This window comes from Puma concolor, chromosome B1 (assembly GCF_028749965.1).
Source record: "Puma concolor isolate L17-30 chromosome B1, mPumCon1.1.hap2, whole genome shotgun sequence".
In the NCBI taxonomy this organism is placed as follows: domain Eukaryota; kingdom Metazoa; phylum Chordata; class Mammalia; order Carnivora; family Felidae; genus Puma; species Puma concolor.
The window spans coordinates 55,044,019-55,068,661 of NC_141670.1; positions in this window are offsets into that span (position 1 = coordinate 55,044,019).

Consider the following 24,643-nt stretch of genomic DNA (forward strand, 5'->3'; position numbering starts at 1 on the left):
GAATGCTTAATGTTCTGTAAAACATGAGCCAATCCTGTAAACGGGTTATTCTGAACAAAATACCAATAGGGTTTCATTAAACACTGAGGAGTCATTCCAGTTTTGCTAAAATGTAGATATACAAAAGAACTGAAAGAAGGATATTCGTTACTGGTTTATTGAACAAATTGGATTTTAGAAAAATAACCATAACCCACTTTATTTTCTCCCACTGTTCTTTCAAATCGGTGTCATGACTTATTTTTCCCTATCCTGGGATGACTCTCAGACTTGATTTCTTAACTTCTGGACACTCGGAAAATAGGAAGACTTGCCCAGTACAAGGTAATATCAAAACTCTAAACTGTTAACCAAATTAAATGTCTCTTTTCCAGCAGCTCAGGTCTGACTGAAATGGGAAATATTTTAGCAGGGGAAAGAGGACATGGTTGTCCTCTTCCTCACCCATTTCCGTCACCACCCCCTAATTGCTCTTTACACAGATGTGATCAAGCATAGGTGTCCCCTGCTACTAGGGAATATCTAGAAATGACTCTCTTAGGGTGTGCCCACTGGAGACCTCTTACTGAAGCTCTCCTTATGCCTGATGTCTCCTCTCTGGCTAGCCATTTAGGAGACTCCATTCTGCCACTTGGTTTCCTGTGGCCCATTCATTTATTAGATCAAATAAGTGATCTTGAGTGGAATGATTGTTAAACACGTACCCAAGCTAATTTATTGTTGCAGAATCTACGTATAGTCTGTAAATGTCTCTGTACCACTGCTGCTGGAAGGCAGTTATTTCCCAATGTAATCCTTTGTCTGACGCATTGCCTCAGCCAGACTCTCATTTTCACATTCCTCCTGGTGAGAGTCCTACACCAATCAAGGCCCATCAAGACCCTCTCCATCCCTTGAATTCCCTCTTTGGAAGATCAGAATACTGACAGATTTCTCCAAGACACTTCACAAGGTCAGAATTTTCAGCCTCAAAATTCTATACTCTGAAGTTGAATAAGGGGCAAAGGCTGGAAGAACTGGCGTAATTCTTCCAAGTGTTGATTATATGGCCTAGGCTTTGCTTTAGAATGTGGGCCCCGTTATTCTCAGATTTGGGAGGTTTAAAAAACTGAGACAGAAAGAATCCCATTTGATAGTCTGTCATGTTAGATAGGCAAAACTTACTCATTGAACCACCAAGGTTATGCAAGGAAGTTTGTGATCAATACCTACATGAGGAATACCATGTTGGTAACAGGTAGTAGTATTTACTCCCTATGTGTGTGTGATCTGGCTTCAGGGATGCTAGTCAGAATAAAGGGCAAGAGATATACAAAACAGAAACAAGTGCTTCCTTTCATAAATTCTTCTTTGTATAGATCAGACAGACTGGTAAGTGTTGGAGGCTCTGGGTATGAGTCAGTAGAGCTCCTTCTCAAGGTCTGTGCTACTTTTTGTCATGTTAGGCAGACAGAACTGGACTCACGACCCCCAACTGAGTTAAACCCTAAGACCTAGTTTCAAACACCAGATGCACATGCCACCACATGCTATATATAATATGCAAGATAACCTCCTTCAATAATGGAAATGAAGAAGCTCCGTTGAACAGAGATGAACACCAGGAACATGGACAAAAGCTCAGGTAAATAGGCAATAGGTAATATGGGCATCCAAAGTGATGGCTGCTGTTTTAGTTCGGTTTCCCTAGAAAATAGAGCTTGGTTTAAGCATTATGTTAGTTAGCCCAGACTGCCTTAATAAAATACCATAATATTGGGTGGTTGGAACAAGAGAAATTTATTTTCTCATAGTTCTGGGGCCTGGAAGCCCAAGATTAGGGTGCCAGGTTCTGGTGAGGAATCTCCTCCAATCTTGTTGATGGCTGCCTCCTCACTGTGTACCCCCTGGTGTCTCTTCCTATAAAGACACTAATCCTTTCACAAGGGCCCCATCCTCATGACCTGATCTAACTTTGAGTAGTGCCCAAAGGCTGCATCTCCAAATACCATCACACTGCGGGTTAGGGCTTCATTATATGAAAAAACATTCAGTCCATAGCACGCATCAAGTGCTAATGCTTTCATTAGAAGGCAAAAAACCCAGGGAAGTGACAGGAAGAAGGGAGGTGAAGCAGATGCATGGGAATAATGGAAAGAGGTGTATTAGTGCTCTGGCCACACTTTCTCGTGACCTGCAAAGTTACCCAGCAGGTATCTCAGCAGGAATTTCCTTGCAGGACTTCTCCAAATGCAGGCTATAGGGAAATCTGTGCTCTGGAGCGGTCCTTTGGAGAGAAGAGAAAATTTATCTTCTAAGATTCCAAGGAAGGTAACTGGACTGGGGATCAAATGAGGGATCCAGACAAAGAAAACAGTAAAGGCAAGTTGCTTTTACTGTAAACTCAGGGCAGAATAAGAAACAACAAGTCTGACCCAGGAGCAACCATCCCATCTTCTGGGTTCCTTAAATTCCCCAAACTAGGAATGAAATAAACTCTGAGCCTGGAATTTATTCATTTTTTAGTGTCTTCGCTTACTTAAGAGTACTGATTAATACCATGTTTAGACATCAAAGATTCAGTGGGGATAGATCAAAATAACATGGAATTTAAAGAGAAGGAACTGTATACTGAAGCTTTGTGATTCAATAGAGAATTATCTACAGTAAAGTCTAACAAGTCCTCTATTTCTAACTATCTTTTGCCTTGTCTTGCCTTGTCTCAGTTGACACTGTGTCTTGCAACTTATGCCAACCTTTCTTTAAATATATCAACAAGTTAGTTTTTTAAATTAATAGATTACTTTTTTTACAGAAGTTTTAGGTTTACACAAAATCAAGCAGATAGTCACAAAAGGCCCATATAGCCTCTGGTTCAATATTATCAAACTATTCATATAGGTTATATGATTACCTACCTGGATTCAGAGAAAGTATTTGACAAAATCAACATTCATTTTTGTTAAAAACACTCAACAATACAGTAATCATTTTGTACTTGTTTTCTTAATTTGATTATATGGAGATATATGGATATATATTTAAAAGCCAGAGTCACACTGAATGATGAGATACTATAAGCATTCTCACCAAAGTAAGGACAAAATTGGAAAGGAGGAGGTTAAGCTCTTACTATTTACAGTTGCTATAATGTTATTTGTGAAAAACCCAAGACACTAAGAAAATAAGACACTACGAGTATAAGATGATGCAGTTCTACACTAGAATATAAAATACATATACATTAAATAAATAGAATTTACCTAAACATAAAGAAACCAGTTCAAAGATACAATGGAAGACCCTAAAGTTTTTTTTTTTTAAGTTTATTTATTTTTAGAGAGAGAGAGAGAGCCAGGGAGGGGCTGAGAAAGGGAGAGAGAATCCCAAGGACAGTGCAGAGCCTGATGAGGGACTCAAACCCACAAACCGTGAGATCATTACCTGAGCTCAAACAAAAGGTTGGATGCTTAACCGACTGAGCCACCCAGATGCCCTGGAAGACCGATTTTTAATAGCAACATAAAAACATAAAACCATAGGCCCAAAACTAGCAAGAAATGTACAAACCCTGTCTAGAAAAAATTTAAAAAAATAAAACAGTAAACCATTCTGAAGTACATAAAGTTACACTTAAATTAATAGTAAAGGCGTACCATAATCTCAGATAGGAAGATTCAGTGTCAATGTGTATATTCTCCTTAAGTTCTTTGTTTGTTTGTTTTAATTGAATGTGATCTTAAATTTGATATGAATTGGGATTAGATAAAATTATTCTATTCTAAAGTTCAAGTAAGACAAGATAAGCAAATATAGCCACATGAACTCTGAAAAAGAACAATGAGGGAAAACTAGCCCAGTAGATATGAAGTATACTATAAGCCTCAAACGGTAAATAACTCTGTTACTTTCACACGAGCTGACACATGAAACAGAAGAGTAAGATCGTAAATAAACAAAATACACACAGGGATTTAACATATGATAAAGATGTCATCAGAAAACAACGAAAAAAGATAAAGCTTTCTACTTTGATGTGTTCTAAAGTATCAGTCTCAACTTTTCATAGCTACTGGATTTTGTAGTATGGTTAGAAAAGTCTTCCCCAATCTGCAGTTACAAGCAAAAATTAACCCACGGTTTGTGTTCATTAAAAAATAAGAACTTTTGTTCAGTGGTGCTGGAACAATTTAGCAAAGCCATCTGGAGTAAGTTAATGTTGCTCATCCTACACCAAGATAAATTCCAAATGGATCAAACTTTGCAATTTTGAAAATGAAACCATGCAAATGCTCCAAAAAAAGCACTGAATTTTATGATAGCCTTGCAGTGTGGAAGGCCTTGCTTAATATAATGCAAAATCCAAAAGTCATTAAAATAATGATGATTTTGACTAGATGGAAATCAAGAACTTCTGCATGAAATGAAAACTATACTATATGCAAATGCAAAAGATAAATGAAAAATTGGTGATGGCGGTGGAGGGGGGATTGTAACTCATATCATCAGCAAACGCTAATTCCCTGATATATAAATAGCTCTTAGAAATTGAGGTGAAACAAACTAACAACCCCAAAGAAAAGTGGTTAAGATTGTGCACAGATAGGGGTGCCTGAGTGGCTCAGTCGGTAGAGCGTCTGACTTCGGCTCAGGTCATGATCTCATGGTCCATGTGTTTGAGCCCCGCATCGGGCTGTGGTGACAGCTCAGAGCCTGGAGCCTGCTTCGGATTCTGTGTCTCCCTCTCTCTCTCTGCCCCTCCCCTGCTCTCTCTCTCTCTCTCTCTCTCTCTCTCAAAAATCAATAAACATTACATTAAAAAAAAACAGATTGTTCACAGATAAATATATAAATGCCCCCTCAAACATAGATAGGGAAACAACACCTCAATGGTAATATGAGATGTGCAAGTTTAATTTACATTGAGATACCATTTTTTATATTTTATATTGGCAAAAACCCCAAAGGTTGACATATTCTTCTAGCAAAACTGTGGGAAAACCAGTACTCTCGTACATTGCTTTTAGGATTCCAAAATGAAAACCCTATAGGAAGGAAATTGGATCTCATGTACCCAAATACATTTAACCTTTCCTAGTAATCCAACTACTGGGAGGTAATCCTACAGATACATATGAACATGCAAAGAAATAACATATAGACAATAGCAGTAATTGTAGGATTGCTTAAAATGTTACAAGATTGGAAACTGATCAACCAGCCCACATGAGGGGCTGGTCATATGAACTCTAGTGTATCTATACAATGCAGTCCTCGGCAGTTAGAAGAGTGAAATGACAAAGAAATGTGGGGTTTGTCAACATTTTTTATTAAGTGATATAAAAAAAGTAACCAAATAATACTTATAGTAAGCTATCTTTTGTGCAAGAAAAGGGAAGATATACATATTCCTATTTGTTTATGGATTTATAAAGAAATAGTAGGAGGATGCACAAAAAAAGAATACAATCACCGTTTGTAAGGCAGAGGAGGGGGACAGAGGTGGACTCTTCTCTTTGTATATTGTATGTTTTATATTGTTTTGGTTTTGAGCCTTTTGAACATAGTTCTTCAAAAGTGAAATTACATATATGTGTGTATGTATATGTATGTACTGTATAGAATTTAAAAAGTCTAGATTCAACATTCTCCCCTGGAAATCTGAGTATCTGAATAAATTGCTCCATTGCCTTCTGGCATCTGACTCAGTCAAATCTAATGAAGTCAGATTCTTGTTTCTTTGTAGGCATATATTCTCTCTTTCAAAAGGCTTGTAGAATGGTTTTCGTTTTGAAATTACAAAACGTCACCAGGATGGCTGTGCTCATCATTTTGTGTGCTGTCTCAAGGTGAATATGAGTGGTTGTTTGTGAAGCTTGGGGTGGGTTTTAAGTCCTATTTATTTGATTATGTTTCCTCTTTGGATTCTGGAAGATTCTCAGGTCTTTATCACCTATTTCACCAAACCTTAATTTTACTGTGTGAATATTGCTTAGACATGTGAATAATTCTTAAATGGGCTATACACTGTCCAGAGAAAAATTAAGAGATCTAAACAAAGGGGATTCTATCCATACTATGGAATTTATAGCCAAGATATATGTTCTTTTAAATTTCACACTCCCTACTATTTATCATCTCCTCCTCAAAACCCAAGGATCTCTTTTATTTTTTTTTTATTTTTTTTTTTTTAATTTTTTTTTTCAACGTTTATTTATTTTTGGGACAGAGAGAGACAGAGCATGAACGGGGGAGGGGCAGAGAGAGAGGGAGACACAGAATCGGAAACAGGCTCCAGGCTCCGAGCCATCAGCCCAGAGCCTGACGCGGGGCTCGAACTCCCGGACCGCGAGATCGTGACCTGGCTGAAGTCGGACGCTCAACCGACTGCGCCACCCAGGCGCCCCAGGATCTCTTTTATTAAAAGGCAATAAAAGTGTAGGAAAACCTCCTAAAAATAACTCTGTTGTCTTTATTTTGACTCCCCCCCCAAAGATGTATAAACTAAGACAAACACTTTTTCCTGAAATTTCACATGCAGAAATTCAGCACATTCATCAAAAGTAGGGGAAGATCTAAATCAGAATGTATAGAAGCAAAGACAGTTACAAATTATTATGATACCATTACTCCTTTTCTAGCATTTTAGCAGTGATGTGGGAAACATTTCATCCGACACCTTATATAGTTACAACAAAATTCTTCTATTGGTTTAGAAAATTAACATGGTTGGGGTGCCTGGGTGGCACAGTCAGTTGGGTGTCCGACTTCAGCTCAGGTCATGATCTCATGGTTTGTGAGTTCGAGCCCCGTGCCAGGCTCTGTGCTGACAGCTCAGAGCCTGGAGCCTGCTTCCGATTCTGTGTCTCCCTCTCTCAGTCCCCCTCCCCCACTCTCACTCTGTCTCTCTCTCTCAAAAATAAAAATTTAAAACAATTTAAAAAAAAAATAAAAGAAAAATTAACATGGTTGATTTCAGAGTTAAGACCAGAGTAAAAGTGGGCAAATGACACTCTAACACTGAACTTCCTTTGTACTGGCTTTTGTACTCCTTTTTAACAGATTTGTTAAAAAGTTTTGAATTTTTACTTAGTACCATTCTTTCAGTTTTATGACTTTATGAGGTTTTTTTTTAGGCCGACTTAATACTTTGTAAATGAAAAAAAAAACATTTCAAAGCTTATCAACTGTGTATATGATATGAATTAATGCACTATACAATGTAATACAACGTAGTATACTAATTACTAAATGTACTCTCTCCCTTCCTATGACAGTCATGCATTTTCATTTGAAGGGATCTTACCCCAGTTTCCTTTTCTCTATTTGGTTGAACGGAAGCATTCAGCATACAGTAGCATTCATCTGGATTAATAAATTCTTTTCTTTATCAGTGTATATGAGGGGACATGTATTTATATTATTTAGTGATTTTATTTTATCTCTGAGGCTATGTTCTCATACTCAAAATCTCATAATCTCATTTATTTTGTACCTTAGCAAATGAAGAAGGTTGTTGAATCAAAATCATACTTTTTTTTTTCCACCCTGGATTGATTTATCACTCTGTAACATAATTTCACCTTTCTCTCTGGATTCACTATATTTTCCACCCATTTCAGCCCCTAGCCTGCCCTATCCAGATCAGTCCACTGTTACCCCTCCAGCTCTGTGCATTTGTTTTTCACCATGTCCTCTGCTTAGAATACATTTTTCTTCTCTCCATTCATCTATCCCACGCTCCCTGAAAAACCTAATTCAATCTCCCCTGGAACTCAAGCCTTTTCTCAATCTTTTCTCTGTCTTTTTTTTTTTTTTTGAATATTAATAACTTTGCCGCTTATTAAGAGCTTAAACCATGAGAGCTTGTAAAATTTTTTCACCAAAGTATCCCTTTTTCAGAGGAGAATAAATACTGTTGCAAAGGTGGGTGGAAGTAGGGAGCCATCTTATATATTACTTTAGGAATACATGTTTGTCAAACAATCAACAAAACTAAAAGACAACCTATGGAATTGGAGAAGACATTTGCAAATGACATATCTGATAAAGGGTTAGTATCCAAAATCTGTAAAGAGATTATAAAACTAAACATCCAGAAAATAAATAACCCAGTTAAGAAATGGGCAGAAGGCATGAACAGACACTTTTCCAAAGAAGACATCAAGATGGCTAACAGACACGTGAAAAGATGCTCAACATCGTTCCTCATCAGGGGAATACAAATCAAAACTATGATGAGATACCATCTCACACCTGTCAGAATGGCTAAAATTAGCAACACAGGAAACAACAGATGTTGGTGAGGATGCAGAAAAAGGGGAATCCTCTTACACTGTTTTTGGGAATGTAATTGCTGTAGCTACTGTGGAAAATAGTGTGGGGGTTCCTCAAAAAGTTAAAAATAGAACTATGCTATGATACAGCAATTGCACTACTAGGATACAAAAATACTGATTCAAAGGGTACATTCACCCTGATGTTTACAGCAGCATTATCACCAATAGTCAAATTATGGAACGATCCCAAATGTCCATCGACTGATGATTGGAGAAAGATGTGGTATAAATACACATGGAGTGTGTACTCCATCATGATGGAGTACTACTTTGCCATCAAAAAGAATGAAATCGTGCCATTTGCAATGATGTGGGTGGAGCTTAGAGTATTATGTTAAATGAAATAAGTCAGTCAGAGAAAGACAAATATCATATGACTTCACTCATACGTGGAATTTAAGCAAAACAGATGAACATAGGGGAAGTGGGGGGGGGGGGAATAGAGGGAAGAAAACCATAAACGACTCTTAACTTTAAGGAGGACACTTATTGTGATGAGCACAGGGATGAATCACTAAATTCTACACCTGAAACCAATTTTTACCGTATATGTTAACTAACTAGAATTTAAGTAAAAACTTGAAATAAAAAATACATATTTTTCTTAAAATACATTTTAAACATATTCCCATCAGAATTGAATGAAAGTGTGGGTCATAGAGGCACTTGTCTGAGAAATGCAGCTATATGGCCTACTTAGTATCCACAGAAGGAATCAAAATTAGTCTACTCGATAACTTTAAATTTCTAAAAACATTCCTCCTTATATAATGAGTGAGATGTAACTTAGTACCACTTTCAGTGAAGCAGAAAAGGCCTTTGATTTGAAAACAAGAAATGAAATAAAAAGAAAAAAAAAAAAGAAAGGACAGAAACGAGGAAGGGAGGAATTGAGGAAAGAAAGGAGGGAGGAAGGAAGTTGGTTGGCAAACATGACATGCAATTTCTCGTATACCCCTTGGAACACTTCTTTAAATGAAGGATACTTAAAATCCTTCAGTAGATTGTAATCATGCTCAGGTCAGAGTCTAACCTCCTTATGGTGGTTTTCCAGACCTCTGTAATTCACTGCCTGTCAAAATCCTTGGCCTCCTCTTCTGCCCCGCCCCCACCCGTCTCTGCTTCTGTTCCTTCCTTAAAGACATGACTGCCCCTTCAGTGGGGCAACTCTTCTTACCCATTTCAGGTCTCCTTTAAAAGGCCACTTCCTCAGAAATCTTTTCCTTTTAGGTTTATTGTTGTTTGTTGCATTCTTATATCTCTCTTTGAGAATACTTACCATAGCTTTGACTCCTTGCTTACTGTTTAATGGGGGCTGAGACTATCTTAATCATCGTTGTATTCCAGAGTCCAGCGTATGGCAAACTCTCAAATATAACTGAATAAATTAGGTAATATGTTGATATTTATCTTCAGGATGAGGTACTTGGAGCTTGTTCGAGGTACTTGGCACTTGGAGGTACTTGGAAGAGGGTTGCACAGCTAGTAAGTTACAGAGTCAGGATCTAGCTCTTTCTGACTCCATGGACAAAGGATTTAATTACCACGTTCTATAGGTTTAAAATTGCCAAGCCCTTATTGCTTGTTTAGCTTGTGGTCCCTCTCATTTGCTGCCTTATAATAATTTCCACCCCAGGGGCACCTGGGTGGCTCAGTTGGTTAAGCATCCAACTCTTGATTTTGGCTCAGGTCATGATCTCATAGTTACGTGAGTTCAAGCCCTGCACTTGGCTCTGCACTGGCCATACGAAGCCTGCCTGGGATGCTCTCTCTCCCTCTCTCTCTGCCCCTCTCCTGCTTGTGTTGTCTCTGTCTCTCTCAAAGTAAATAAATAAATTTAAATTTTTTTTAAAATAATAATTTCTACCCTATTTCTATCATAGTCTATTGGTAAGTACTTTTCTAATGTCCCATTTCCCCAACTCCTCTCTTCAGGAGAACATCATGTTTATTGTCATCATTTTAAAATATTTGTTTCTAGGGGCACCTGAATAGCTCAGTCAGTTAAGCATCTGAATTCAGTTCAGGTCGTGATCTCACTACTCGTGTGCTTGAGCCCTGCATCAGGCTCTGTGCTGACAGCTCAGAGCCTGGAGCCCGCTTCGGATTCTGTGTCTCCCTCTCTCTCTGCCCCTCCCCTGCTCACACTCTGTCTCTCTCTCTCTCTCTCTAAAAATTAAATAAACATTAAAAAAATTTTAAATATTTGCCTCTGTTTTACATATTGCTGAAATGGGTATCTTGGACAGTGTAGTCACTCAGCAAAGATTTTATTGCACGATGGATAGAAAGAAGCAACATACTCTGCAAGGAGGCAAAAACATAACCCTAGAGAGTGGAAAAGTAATTCTTTCAGTTATGAACATATATTAGTCATTGGTATACACTGTATTAGGATTATGAGAGAAGGGTAAACTCTTTGCTTTTCTTCATGAGTAAAAGGTTGAATAGTAATAGCAATAAGGGAGAATTAATTTGTTTAATTTGACCATAAAAGGCCAAGGGGAAATTTACTTGCCTTCCCTTGAGTGAGGAAGGCACCATTATTCACTGCAGACACTTTGAAATATAAGGAGATAACAAGATTACTGAGATTATCCTTGTATCTGTTCACCCTCCTTTTCAACATCCTTTCTCATCCTTCTCATTTACCCTCTAGAAATCCTTATTCTAGATCCCATCTCCAGAGATCTCAGCAGTAAATGGTAGTAGCTGGTAATAGTTTAATGAGGTACAGTGTATCTTTGAAAAAAATTTTTCTGAGAAAGAGACAGAGAGTGCAATGCACATAGGCTGGGGAGCTGCAAAGAGAGAGGGAGAGAGAGAATCCTAAGCAGGCCTTGTGTTGATATGGGGCTCCATCCCATGAACTGTGACATTATGACCTGAGCTGAAATCAAGAGTCCGATGCTTACCAGACTGAGCCCCCCAGGGGCCGCAGAGTTATCTGAATTTTAATTTTTTTTGACGTTTATTTATTTTTGAGAAGGAGAGAGACAGAGCACAAGCAGGGAAGGGGCAGAGAGAGACACACACACATACACAGAATCCAAGGCAAGATCCAGGCTCTGAGCTGTCAGCACAGAACCCATCTTGGGGCTCAAACTCACAAACTGTGAGATCACGACCTGAGCCAAAGTCAGACAATTAACCGACTAAGCCACCCAGGCTTCCCGAGTTGTTTGAATTTTAAAAGGAAAATTTGCAATTGTTGAAGAAATGTATGTAGCCCTATAATTAGAAAGATATTTGTCAGGCCTCTGGGGGACAAAAAATGTCTCTCATTCTTGATTTCTCCTATAGAACATCGCCAAAGGCCTTGCACATAGGAAATGATGATCATGCACACTAAATTCTGCAAGGTGTTCCATGCCCACTTGCTCTCCTCTCTTTCTTCCATCTCTTCCACTTCTAGAAGAGAGGGGTGAGATCGGAGTCAAGGCCAAAATGGACTCCTCAGGGATATTCAGATAGGCACTGTAATATTTGCTTTAAGTACAGTAAAACCTTGAATGGCAAGTAACTTGTTCTACAAATGTTCCGCAAAGATAAGCAAACATTTCTAATAAATTTTAACTTGATAAACGAGCAATGTCTTGCAATACGAGTAGTACATGATACTGAACATCTCATGATCACAACTGAACCAGTGGTTCTTGAAATTTGCTTTCATATATGAGTGCTGTGGTTACAAGTATGCTTCCGGAATGAATTATGCTCACAAACCAAGGTTTTACTGTATTTTTTTAAAGTTTTAATGTTTACTGATTTTTACGAGAGAGAGAGAGACAGAGCATGAGTGGGGGAGGGGCAGGGAGAGAGGAAGACACAGAATCTGAAGCCGAGACTCCAGGCTCCGAGCTGTCAGCACAGAGCCTGACGCGGGGCTCAAACTCACGGACCGTGAAATCATGACCTGAGACGAAGTCAGATGCACAATCGACTGAGCCACCCAGGCACCCCAAGGTTTTACTGTATTTCAAGGGAAGTGGCAAATGAAGGTATTTTCTCACATTCATTACTTCTCTCTTTTTTGTCCCATGCCATGACTGAGGAATAGTAAGCCTGTGCCGGTTTCCCACCAAGAAGGCTAAGAGGGAGACAGGATGAACCCAAAGTAAGGCTGTGCTCGGGAGAAAGTGCAGTGTTAGGGGTTCACCCTCCTCCCGGCCTGAGTGGAGGGACCAGGGTGAGGGACCAGCCACAGACGTGGAGAAAGTCTTCACTGGTGATAAAGGGTTAGCATTATTCCAGGTACCTCTGCACATGCTCATTCACACCCATCACCAAGGGCAACAACAAACCAATCCTGGAACCCAACAGTGGTGGCTGTAGTCCTGGTTCACACTAGGTAGGGACTGGTAAGCCCCAGCCCAGACATTGCTTTGGAAATACGACTAACAATAAGATAAATATGTGCTCAGGTTCCCTCCGATTTTCTTTTGATATTTATCAAAATCATACAATCACACAGTCAAAAAATAAGTTCTACATTGAGAAGGCAGCATTCTACTCTACCTACTTCCTCACATTGATTCTACTCCCCAAAAGTAATCACTTAAAATGCTTTTAGCTATTTATTCTATATTTGTCTTTACATTTCTAAATAATATACTTCTATTATTAATATATATATATATCTTAGATATCACTATTTGACATTCTGTGATAGCCCATGACAATTTAGCTCTCTTTCACACTCCCCATCTCTTTGTGCCATTCATTCTCTCAACATGATAAATCATAATTTAAAAAAATTAATGTTTATTTTTGACAGAGAGACAGAGTGTGAGCAGGAGAGGGGCAGAGAGAGAGAGCGGGAGACACAGAATCTGAAGCAGGCTCCAGGCTCCAAGCTGTCAGCTCAGAGCCTGATGTGGGGCTCGCATTCATGAACCATGAGATCATGACCTGAGCCAGAGTCAGACGCTTAACTGACTGAGCCAATCAGGCATCCCCTATTTTTTTTTTTTCGTTTTTAAAGCAGTAATCAGTATTTTCCCTAGTTTAGTCATTAAATATTGCTTGTTGGAGAAGCGAGGAGTGTGTTATGGTTATATTTCCTTTTGGGGAGTACAATTTTTCATTTTTTCTTGAATCAATAAACTTTTCATTTTCATGTATATTGATTATGTTCTTTTCCTTAGTCTCTTCTCCCAAATGCTCCATTAATTCTCCACATTCCTACAAATAGTGTTTATTTCCCCCCAAAGCTGTATCACATGAATGATCATACCACATCCCTCCTTTCCCTGGAAAGGGTCCTCCTGGAACCGTTGTCTCCTGTTGTGCTCCAGGCCGCTGACAACTATCATCTTGTCTTCTCTTTGCTGCCCTTCCCACCGCCCCCCCCCCGGCCCCCAAATTGAGTCCCCTGTTTTTTTTCTTTTTTTGCAAGGAAGACTCAAGTCTTCCTATTTTTTTTTTTTTAACATTTATGTATTTTTGAAAGAAAGAGAGCATGAGCAGGGGAGGGGCAGAAAGAGAGGGGAACAGAGGATCTGAAGCAGAGAGCCCCATGTGGGGTTTGAACCCACGAACGGTGAGATCATGACCTGAGCCCATGACCTGAGCCAAAGTTGGTCGCTTAACTGTCATGTGCTTAACCGACTGAGTCACCCAGGCACCCCAAGTCTTCCTCTTTTTTTGAGTACTCCATCATTTGGTTGGAGTACAACCTCAGAAAGAATGCATGTGAAGTAACATCTTTGGTCTTCTGTATTGATTGACAATTTGGTTGATACAACTTTGAAAATATGTTTTCCTCAGAATTATTGAAGGCATTTCTCAGTTGCCTTCTAGTAAAAATAGTATTGCTGTAAGAGGGGTAATGACAGTCTACTTCTCATTCTTTACATATACATGATTTTTATCTCTGAAAGCTATTATTTCCTCTACTTAGATATTCCTATCTGTTACAATGATGTGTCTTTGTCTGACTCTTCGTTTATTCATCATACAAAACACTTGGTAAGATCTTCCAACCTGGGAACTGGTTGTCTTTAGTTTTGGAAAATATTCGTCTCTTTCATTCTCCATTTTCTCTTTCTGGAATTTCTATTTGTTGTAAGTCAGGCTACTTTCCTTATCTTCTCTCTTATATTTTCTGTCCCTTATATCTTCTATCCTTTCTCTTCTGTTTTATATTTTCCTCTCTGTCTTTTCTACTTTTGAGGAAATTTTCTTTATCTTTTCAACCTCCACTGATTTCTAAATTTAAATGTTTGTGTTTTTAATACCGGAAATTGAGTTTTTGTTCTCTGGAGATTTTCTGTATTTAATATTTAAAATATTTAAATACTCAAGATTTGAAATATTTAAAGATTTAAGTTGGGTATAATATAAACCTTACTGGATTTTTGTTAAATGAGCTAATATAGGTCAACCGCTTATAACAGTGCCTGACATATTGTTAATGTGTAGTAAATGCTAAGAAAATAAACGTTAGAAATTTATAATAGTTACACTGATTACCGTTGGCTGCACAAAAAGGTCCCAAAATTAGCTAATGATTCTACAAGTTGGCAGGGTGAGCTGGGCTCACCTGGCCCAGCAAAGCTGGATTCATTTGCGCTCACTCCTAGATCTGCAATCGGGTGGTCAGTTGGGTGGGTCAGGCTGGGTGGCTTGGGATTGGCCTCCACTGGGGACAGCTGTGCTGACTAAACCTCTTTCCATGTGATCTGTCATCCTGCAGCAGATTAGCTCAGTCTTATTCACAAGGTAGAGTGTTCCAAGAGAGTCTCATATCTCTTTACCTTCTCATTTGCAATTGCCCACAGGCCAAACAAGTCACCCGGCCATACCCAGTATTGTGCGGAAGCAGTGACCCAACGCATGCATACAAGAAGGAGGGAACAAATCTGGAGTGTTTACTGCAGTATTGCACAATCACATAAAGCCATGGTTTACTAAAGTCAAGAAACAAACCTTTTAGTTGAAGAGCGTGGCTTAAATAAATGTGTACATCTCCCTTTTCCTCCTGAAACCCATTAAAATAATAAAAAAAAATAAATGAGCCTACAAGGACAAATAAAAAAGAGAAAATATCTGTGCAAAGATTTCAACACTGTCTTTAACTTAAGCAAAGCAAAGGAGGCTACTCACCAAATACCTACAATGAGAAGTAATGGAATTAACTTTTCAGGACCCCTTTTCCCGGGGCTGTGGACTTGGAGGTTTCAAGGACTGGAAAGGGTGAGGGGTGCAGGGAAGGGCTGAGACCTGGGAGATTGTTTTGAAAGCCTACACAGAGAGCAGTCATACCTCAGTTCCCTCCCTCTTCAGACAGGAACTACCGGCTCTTAGGCAAGAAACAGGAAGTCTTCTGTCTGGAAAATTTAAGCTGAAGATATTTAGGAGTTGGAGATACATGCTAGAATTACATGAAAGTCTGCTTATTGCAAAGTGGCACGGTCAATCCCAGTCCCCTGCCTCACTTCTAGAATAGAAACAACCAAATATTCCTCCCCCAGGAAGAAGATAGACAGGCTCTTCTTTGAAGAGACTACTTGATTCCAGAAAAATGACATATTGACATTTAGGGAGGCAGGCATTCTCTATTCTTCTCCTGAGCACACAGAATTCCCAATCAGTTCTTCACTGATGAATCTCAAGCACCTACCACAGTGCCTGACACATAGTAGACATTGAATAAATATTTACTGAATATCAAACAAATGAACTTTAAGTACTTCATTCCAAACACAGGCAAATATCACCAAATATTTGAGGAAAGTCTCTAACCTGAAAAAGAAAGTACTAGGAATAACCAAACACAAACTGATGAAAGCAACCGAGAGAAAACAGATATATTGGAAGGGAAAGAAGAAAGTATTACAAAAGGTATACCTAATTAAAATTTTCAAAGAGATAAGAGATACAGGACCCATAAAATTATAAAATGGTATCTGAAAACAAGATTATATTTGAATTGCGCGTGCACGCGAGCGCACGCGTGCGCGCGCGCGCGCGCGCACACACACACACACACACACACACACACACACTATTCCTTCCTTCATTTTACAGATGAGAAAATCTGTATATCTCATATAGCTTTATCTCATAAAGCCCATTTGGATAACACAGAGACAGACTTTGAGTTGAACCCAGGAAACGCTCTGCAGTGCTAACCCTCAGATGCAACTACTTGATATTTACATATTTGCCTGAGCCACACTCCACTTTCAAGTCTTTACCATCCCCCAACCAAATTCTCCTCATTTCCCAAGATCTGCTCCCCTCATAAACCCATCTCTGAACACAGCTGATCATACTATCTTTACTCCTCAATCACTTACAATCTGTAGCATGTATTTTATTACTGGGTCATATGATTGTTTTGTTATCTAGCTGGCTTTTTAAAAATATATATTATTCTGTCCTCCCCAACAAGAGCAAATCCCTAGGGACAGAAACTTCTCAGGAGTCTTTATCAAAATGCTAAGTACGTAAGAGTCACTTTAGAAAAATCTGCTGACTTTTGTCTAACTAGAGCATTTACTGGATTATTTCATGGCTCGATATTTGGAACATCCCAAAGTCATAAGACCTACTTGACAAAAGTGTCTTGTTACTTCAGACCCTGGTGTAATTGATTTGTTATTATCATACACTAGTCACGGTCTGGCCATAGTAGACAAAAGTGAGTATTTCTACACACTATGTGTAAAGTAAAACAAGGATGACCCGGATAAAGAGTATCACTTTGTGACCTAAGTCTCTTCGGAAAGAGAAGGTAATTCTCCATCATTCCAGCTGGTTCGTGGTGTAGATGGTTGGATGGTTCTTGCTGGTTTTATGACTTGACCATTTATCAAGATTTTTCTGGACCAGTGTTGTGCATACTATAAATATATATATATCTCAGGATCATGAGTGGTAACTCAATACCTCTCAGTCAAACACAGAATCCCATTTTTGTAATATAGCTGAAACCTACCTTTCAGCCAACCACTCATAAGCGTAAATGTTTATTAAATACCCACTTTGGACTTAGCAGTATCCTAAGCTCTGTGGTAAAATTATGCAAGAAACAAAAGGCCTAATCCTTACCCTCAAAGAGCATGCAGTTGAGTTTATTTGTATTTTATATGTTAAAACATGATTGCAAGGTAAAACGCTTTTTGGAGAAGTTAATGTGAAACATCTTTGTTTCCTAAAACAACAATGCATTTTTTGGCAAGATCTAAAAACTGGACATTATACAAAGCCTGTACCTAATTTTGTCTTTTAAATATGTGTGTGTGTGTGTGTTTGTGTGTGTGTGTGTGTATGTCTATGTGTGCATGCAAGTATGCATGCATTTTCATACAGCAGTTATACATATTTATGCCTTTTGAAATATTGCCTAGCACATGTATCTGAAAACCAGAGAAGATTTGAGACAGTCATCTTAAATTCTCTGGTAAACATTTTATGATTTACAGTTTTCCATTTATGGAAGGATTTGGGATGGGAAACTATACATGATCAAATGATTGCTTGGAAATGTCAGGGAAGAATCAGATAAGATATTTCTAAATGGATAATTCAATGTAATAGTGCTGAAGAACCAGCTTGCTTCTTAGGTCTACCTAAATCTATACATAATAAATCTTACATTTTAAGTGTATTGTAAAGCATAAAGTACTTTCCCATAGATGATCTCATTTTGATTCAGGTCCAAACACATATAAATATATTCTATTATGTATATATCAACTAGAGGTACACATTCATGTCAATTCAAGATAAAACAGAATATAGTCATATATCGTCTTATTTGATGAGATATAGCCAATGGAAATATCATTTTTTGTTCATATGTTTACATGTTTTGTCTCTCCCTTGGCATTAGAGGTCTGAGGTACCATCATTGAGAGATTGTCTTCCTGGGGCGCCTGGGTGGCTCAGTAGGTTAAGTGTCCGACTTTGGCTCAAGTCATGATCTTGTGGTTCGTGGGTTCCAGCCCTGCATCCGGCTCTGTGCTGACAGCTCAGAGCCTGGAGCCTGCTTCAGATTCTGTGTCTCCCTCTCTCTCTGCTCCTCCCCCACCTGCACTTTGTGTGCCTCTCTCTCAAAAATAAATAAACATTTAAAAAAATGAGAGATTGTCTTCCTAATGTTAAACCCCCAAGGTTTTGTAGATCTTTTTTATGTTTCAGCTGAAAAGAACTGCCATTCTGGGAAATGTCTTGCTTTCTCTATGATCTAAAACAGGCAGCCCTTCGTCTCTTACCTAGAATAACACTATCAGAACTCAAAGCAATATCAATATTTGGACTCACTGATCATGGGAGGGAGCAGCAAGGTGGACCCAGAGTTAGTCATAACCACACCTGGAACACACCTTCCAGTGTTATGTTCTAGCGATCATGTTCACATCTACCATTATAGTTATTAATAATCATGACCAGAAGAGTTTTCAGCAACCTAATGATAAAACGTGAAGAAGACATCTAAGCTAAGTTCACAAATCACACCTCTACTGTTGAACATTAAAGGAATAAGCAGTCTGTGACAAAAGCTAATATTAAGGAAAACTTTCCTGGCCAGAATAGAGGTTCTTAAAGCCAATCATAATATCTACTGACTGTTTAAAAAGAAACAGGAGGTGTAAACAGCTCACAATTGTGATCTTGTTATACTGGTGAAAAAGACAGACTCTCAAGCATTATTGAAATGTTTTTAGTTTAATTGTAAATACAGGTCTCTAAGGCCAGACTTTTACTAGCATTCTGTTTCTTTATAGCTTCCTGATATGCCATAGCCATGTCCTAGGACAGTATAAATGGAAACAGACAAGCTCACTACAGTTACAAGTGCACTTTGGCAAATCACAGGTTTGACTAGGCTGCATTCTCTGCATGCACAGATACAACACACAATCTTCACAGCATATGCTTCAGGAGTATATGCTTATGAACCACAGCGAGCATTCACACTGAAGGGTAGAAAATATTAGGGAGTTGAAAGTTGAAGTTTGTTTCTTCTTGTCTGTTGGGCCCTTTTTGGTCATTATTTAAGGGAGTCAAAGACCATTAGAGAAAGCTAATAGGCTTTAGAACCCTCAGATTAGACTGATATTACTGATGGGAGAGTTAAGGCAAATTGCATTCTCAAAATGGCCCTGGGAACGTACCACTTCCAGTAATGGCCCTATCAACCAGACCTAAAAGCAGAGAAGGCAGGGATGCACTTAAAAGCAATTATCCATCAACATTGGAAAATATGGTTACTAGATTAAGAGAGTTGAGTATACGCAATATATCTTGATTGCAGCAAAGCAGTTGATATAGCATTATTCAATTTACTGGTTAGATTAATTTAAATTGGTTTAGGCAGAAGTATAGTCAAATGATCTACCCACTATCCAGAGGGCCATAAATAATAGATAACAATAAACACATTTGTTTTACATGCTCCTAATTTAGTTATTTTCCCCAGAACTCTCCTTCATTTCAGAATATGACAGTTATATAATATATGCCACCCTCCAGCTATCTTTTCTTAAGATCTTTTAGGAATCCCATCTGTTCTATAAAGTTGCAAGGACCAATTATAGTGCCATCAACAACTCCCATTATTCAGGGCTTACTTTATCCATTTTCAGTTTCAGCTTCCTTTTATATTTCTGTTTGATGTCTGGACTTTCTCTTAATGTAAAATGTCAGGGGCAGAAGTATAAGGGAGAGGAAGTAGTCTTTGTTTCCATACACAAAAAAGATTTTCCTAGGTGCTTTGGTACAGGTGACAATGACAAGAAATTCCCATATGGACAGTGCTTTCCTTTTGTCCTTGCAACGTCTATCTTAACCGTGGAGTAGTTTTCCTGAACCTGGGCTTACCTATCCAAATGTATGTTGACCAAACTCATTTGTTGATTTAATCCTTGAAAGTTCAGAACATGTAGGGGTGCCTGGGTGGCTCAGTCAGTGAAGCATCCGACTCTTGATTTGGCTCAGGTCGTGATGTCATGGTTCATAAGTTTGAGCCCCACATCAGGCTTTGTGCTGACAGTGCAGAGCCTGCTTGGAATTCTCTCTCCTTCTCTCTTTCTGCCCACCCCCCTCCGCTGGCTCGCTCCGTCTCTCAAAATAAATAATTAAAACTTTTTTGAAAAAGTTTAAAAAAAAAAGAAATTTCAGAACACGTAACAAAGATGCACACTTGGAGATAACATGACCTTATTATACCATGGAGAAAATATAAGGGCCAAGAAGAAATGTCTTCCATATTTTTTAAAGACACGAACTACTCTGAGATTCACACAAGCACTTTTAGCTACTCTCTAGGATGATAATTCTCAGCTTGGCAATGGTAGCTGTGATCATGCAGGCAAAGCTAGGAAGAGAGGACACATCAAAGAATTTTCTGTACTCTTGGTGCAGTGGGACTTGCAGTTTCTAAATATATTGAATCAATGTTTATCATATTGGAAGGAAGAAAAAAAATCTCTTGATTTTATAATACAAACTGTAGAAAGTGAGGCCTGAAAAAATTGTTTGGGGTTGAAAAAAAATGCAGCGATTCTCAACAGACACATCTCCCATGGTGGACAATGGGGGTGGGGACAGAGATGCCTGAGTGGCTCAGTTGGTTAAGAATCCGACTTCAGCTCAGGGCTCAGGTCATGATCTCTCAGTCTATGGGTTCGAGCCCCTGCTCCGTCGGGTTCTGTGCTCACAGCTCAGAACCTGGAGCCTGCTTGGGATTCTGTGTCTCCCTCTCTCCTCTCCCTCGCCCCTCCCTGCTCATGCTTTGTCACTCTCTCTCTTAAAAAGAAATGAAAACAGGGGCGCCTGGGTGGCGCAGTCGGTTGAGCGTCCGACTTCAGCCAGGTCACGATCTCGCGGTCGGGGAGTTCGAGCCCCGCGTCGGGCTCTGGGCTGATGGCTCAGAGCCTGGAGCCTGTTTCCGATTCTGTGTCTCCCTCTCTCTCTGCCCCTCCCCCGTTCATGCTCTGTCTCTCTCTGTCCCAAAAATAAATAAAACGTTGGAAAAAAAAAAAAAAAAGAAATGAAAACATTTACTTAAAAAAGGGAAAAAAAGAATCCCAGTTGTTCTCCATAGATTCAAACTGAGGATTAATGGAGGCAGGTGGAAGGTAGGGGAATCCCTAATGGGGAAATGGGTGATGGGCATTAAGGAGGGCACTTGTTGGGATGAGTACTGGGTGTTATGTGTAAGTGATGAAGTGGGTCCTACTCCTGAAACCAACATTACACTCTATGTTAACAAACTAGAATTTAAATAAAAACTTGAAAAGAATGCAGCTAAGAGGGAGAGGGCACAGCAAAAGAGAAGAAATTTATTTCCTCCCTAACTTTTGACATGGTTTTAGGCAAATTAATTATGAACGGTTTCCCCATCTGCTATCTGTTCTTTTCATTGATGTAGCCTTCTGAATATCAACCAGTTGGCCAACTAGGCTGGGTTTGTATGTGTTTCTTATTTTTTAAATACATTTTCCCCTTTTGATTATGAAAATAAGGCATACTTATTATTTCAAAACTCTGAAATTGTGCAAAGCTTAAAACAAAAATAATAAATTCTAGAGTAATTCTAAAGTAATTCTAATAGTCTTCACAGTTTGGTTACTTTTTCACGTGTATTATTGCCTTTCATTTTGCTGATTTCATTTTTATTGTTGCATTCTGATTTTATCACCTAACATTTGAACTTCCGGAATTCCCCGCTTTCATTTCATAAAGTACATGATTTTGCTTGGTATCTTCCTTGACTAATGTTTCATATTTTTACTCAGATTTCTAGTTCCTAGTTCTGTGCTTAATCTATGATCTCACCAAGACTACACTCTTTGTTTTCCCTTAATGAGCTTTAACATATATATATTTTTTAATTTATCAGTCTGTTCCCCTGAAAGTTTTTACCTTTGTTATCTTTTCTAGCCTTACCTTCCTTTTCCTTCAGGTTGGCTTGGTGCTGTTTGCCTTTCTCCAGGTTCATTCTCGGCTCTTCTGGGCCCCATTTCATGCCCTGAGAGGCTGGGATGAAGATTGGAGTGGGAGGAGAGAGGCCAGGAGGAGAGGCCCCTCATTACCTGACCACACAGTTCCTTTACCTTAGGTGGACCTTGCTCTTAGCAGTGACCCTCCCCAGCTTTGGCAAAACCATTTGGAAACACCTTTTCCCTTTCAAGTCTAGAAATGTTCATTATTTCCCACTCCTCACCAGTCTTTCTGGCTCCCTAACTCTCACTCTACTCTGTATATTGACACCCTTTGAGAATGCCATTTATTTTGTGCTGAGGTAGCAATGGAGACCATGGTTATGCTTTTCATCTTTTAAAAAATGTTAAACATTTTTGATGTTCTGCATTGTCGTTAAATTCTCTTATATTTACTACGACCCCTTTGAATAATGTTAAAGCATGTAACATTATCTTTTGTTGTTCTTATTTCACTTTTAACTAACTATCCATTTGTATATTTAAATTTCTGCTTCTCTAATTTTGTGATTTATGTTTGGGTTTTATGATGACCTATCAAAAGCATAATTAAAGAGAATGACAACAATAGAGAGCACCTGCACCACAGACCTTTTCCTTCATTCTCCCTGCAGTCTTCTATCCAGTTTCCTCAACTGATTTCTAATCCCTCTTAAAATTATGTGCCTTAAAAATACTAACCCTGGGGCACCTGGGTGGCTCAGTCAGTGACGTCTCTGACTCTTGGTTTCGGCTCAGGTCATGATCTCATGGGTTTTTGAGTTGGAGCCCCGTGTAGGGCTCTGCACTGACAGCGTGGAGTCTTCTCAAGACTCTCTGTCTCCCTCTCTCTTTGCCTCGCCCCCACTATCTCTCTCTCTCTCTCTCTCTCTCTCTCTCTCTTTCAAAGTAAATAAATAAAAATAAGCAAACAAAGAAAATACTAACCTTGAGACACTCAGGGACCTACAGATTAATCTCCACAGGGCCATTTATTCTCTTTATGCAACTTCTATACTTTTCTAACACTCTATGTTTTCTATACTATGCAATCTTTATATTTGGAACTTTTTAAAATAACCTGTGGTCTCTGACACATAGAACCAGTGGTTTTGGCAAAGTGTATTGTCGTGTTGCAAACAAGCACAGCCTGACATGAACCTTTATCCTCCAGGGCTAGAAGGAGGATAAAGAATTGCCAGCAATGCATTGGAGCAGGAGGTGGGCTGGATAGGGAGTGGCACTTGACATTCCAAGATATGAAATCAGTTGCAGGAACAAGCTGAGCTTGGAAGAGCTGAAAGTGGCTCATGTAGGGATTATGGGTCTTTATTTGCTGATTCTGGCAAGAGAGATGTGAGGCTGCTTCACAATAACCAGACATGAACTCTACTACTTACGGTAAGATGTCCAGGAGCAGGGGCACATGAAGAAAGGGCTATAACCCTTCAGATAGTTGACTTAAGGGATACATACATCAAACAGCACCAAAGGAAAAAGAGTCATAGAGAATCTACCCACAACTGGATGGACTTGAGTTTCTTCAAGAATGAGTTACTACAAAAGAAAAAACAAAAGGCACCTCCATGGGGATTATTACTATAAAGATGGGGCATATAGTACTTAAGGCACAGAGGAATAGTGTACTTGCGGAAAAGACTGGCTGAAGGCAGTGGAACTAGATATCGTATTCTCAGTACAAAGTCAGTGAAAAAGAATAACTGGAAATCGAAAATAAGAATAAGGCAGTATGTTGAGTAAGGACTTTGTGGGATCCAAGTAGCCAAAGACAGAGTTAATAGAGAGATGCTGGGACACAGCTCATTGACACCGAGCTGGGATGAAACTCAGCAACCAGAATGACCTATCTGAGCACTGCGGAGGCTTCTTTTCTGTCTTGATTCTACTCCACCCTGTGCACCTGCCTCATTCTACATTCTTCATTCTCTCACTACAGACCAGGCTACGTGGCAGTGAAGGTTACCAGAAGCATCTCTTACAGGCCCACATACCCAGAGACAGCTTAACTTGTGTTTCCTTCCCTAGTTGTCTCCGGTTCTCAAGGGAGAACACACTGATTTTTCCCACCTGGGGTCTGGTACAACCCAGCCAGCCCCCAAGGCAACCCCCTGAAGACATAGGCAATTCATGGGAAAGAATGTTGGGCCCAGGACAGCATCCATTGGGGATGATAAGAAAAAAGCACTGAGATGGAAGGCAGGCATACCTGAAAAGGTAGCTGAATGAGACTGGGAAAGAACTTAAAGAAACTCCATAAAAACCAACGTTAGAAACAGTTCAGAGTAGAACCAATACTGAAAAATAAGCACTGTTATGATAGAAACTTGACTTTACTTAGAATGAGTTAGAATAGAAAAAAGAAAAAGTAAG